General features: G+C 52.2%; 1 pseudogene; it reads right to left on the bottom strand.

Moving 5' to 3' along the window:
* Positions 1-628: 628 nt before the first annotated feature.
* LOC100440161 (F-box/LRR-repeat protein 12-like) lies at positions 629-1,681 on the bottom strand (annotated as a pseudogene).
* Positions 1,682-2,046: the final 365 nt, after the last annotated feature.

Below are 2,046 nucleotides of genomic sequence, written 5' to 3'. Positions count from 1 at the left end.
TGACTTTTTTCCTTAATAGCAAAATACTATATGTCTTGAAAAACATGGAAAATGCAGAATACAAAATACAGAAAATACAATTGAGAAACTTTATGAGCATTCTGATCATCAAACTGCAAGTTAAAGTTGCCCTGTCTCTCCCTGTCTCCTGTATGCATGTTAGTACATAAATGGTCTATGGGCTTGTTGGTGTGCATGCATAGGCAGTCTTTCTGGGGTACTCTTAGCGGGGCTCAGCTCCTCGGGTGCCCCTTGCTCTTAATCTCACCCTTCTACATCTGTCCTGTTCCTGAGGACAACCTGAAGATGACTCTTCATTGACAGCCTTCTGGAGGTTGGGAGCTTTTAGAGCAAGGCTTTGCAATGTAGCTAGGAGGTAGTTGTAGTCTTCCTTGTTTCCACATGTAGGAACTAGGCTTCCAAGAGGCTAACTCATGACCAGTGCCATACAGCTGGCAAACAATGATTCCAAAGGTCTGGGGGTCCCTAGGCCTCTTTCTCTCTACCTGGGGCTTTCAGTTTCCTCAAGTCTAATTATCTGCCCTCTTCAAGGTGCTGCTCAGAGGGTCTGAGGCTCAACAATAAATGGTGGGATGGGTCCCAGGGATAGATGAAGTAGTCACACTCATCAGTCCATGGACTCTTTGGGGCAAGCCCTGACAATGACCATACAGTGAAGCAGCCCCTTACACATGGTCCTCTTGGCCTCCTGACTCTCCCACCCCTGCCACTGCAGCTTAGGGACTCTGAACTTGGACATGGTGAGGCAGGAGGAGAGGATTTCCGTGGAAGAGGGCATTTCCAGGGTGATGAGAAGACCCTGCTGGCACAGACTCTCCAGGACTGGCATTCCCTCCAGGACAGCCAGGCCAGGGGCAGAGAGGCCCCTTAAGGTCAACCTGATCTTGCGCACGGCTGGCGGGTAGCGGCTGATGGCCAGCAGGGTGCTGTCGCAGAGAGGGTGCAGCCCAGCACCTCAAGCCCCTGCAGGCCGGCATCCAGCCGCAGCTCCCTTACGCGGTAGGTGCCACCCCACCAGAAAGCGCAGGACCTGGAAGCGTGACAGGCCCTGCTGGTGCTCGTCGCTGAAGGCAGGGACGCAGTCCAGCATGACGCATTCAAGCAGGGGCAGCACGGTGGGGTCCAGCTGCCTGAGGAGCCAGGCCATGGAAATCTCGCAGCTGTGCAGCTCCAGGGTCCTCAGGGCGCTGGACAGGCTGGTGATGGGCACCGTGCTCAGGTCGGCCACGTGCAGGAAGAGGCGCTTCACGTTGGGGCACTTCTGGCCCAGGGCTCTTTTCAGGACAGGAGACAACTGGGGGGCCTGGAGCCAGAGAACAGGTAGCAGCCCATCCGCAGGGAATGGAGCTGGGATGCCATGTACCGGCCAAGGAGGTGCTACATGACTTTAAATCGCATCATGTAGAGCGTCAGGTCGACGTGTGGCCACAGCCACCGTCGTCCATCAGCCTCTTCTAGCGGTGACAAACCCTGAGGAAAGGGATCTGCGGTTAGAACGACCTCGGCCCCAGGTGGGATCCGCGATCTGCATCTCCAGGTACCAGGTGCGCCCTCCGTCCGGTCTTCCCCGCCCCCACCCCGCCCCGTCACCCGCCAAGGTGGGGACGGGGCTGCACATGGAGACGCGGATCTGGTCCCAGACCGGGAGGTAAGAAAAGATCTCGAGCTGTGTCTGTTTTGATGCCACTACTGTGCTCTTTGGGTTACATTAGGTCAGTATAATATGAAGTCAGATAATGTGATTCCTCCAGTTTTGTTCTTTTTCTCAGGATAGCTTTGGCTATTCTGGGATTTTTGTGGTTTCATATAAGTTTTAGGATTTTTTTTTTCTATTTTTGTGAAGAATGTCATTGGTATTTTGATAGGGATTGCATTGAATCTGCAGATTGCTTTGTAGCATGGACATTTTAAAAATACTTCTTCTTCCAATCCATGAACATGGAATATACTTCCTTTTTTTGTGTTCTCTTCAATTTCTTGCATCAATGTTCATAGGTTTCATTGTAGAGATCTTTTACTTCTTCA

The sequence above is a fragment of the Pongo abelii genome, chromosome 12 (genome assembly GCF_028885655.2).
Source record: "Pongo abelii isolate AG06213 chromosome 12, NHGRI_mPonAbe1-v2.0_pri, whole genome shotgun sequence".
NCBI lineage: Eukaryota > Metazoa > Chordata > Mammalia > Primates > Hominidae > Pongo > Pongo abelii.
This window is presented reverse-complemented; position numbering and strand designations above follow the sequence as displayed.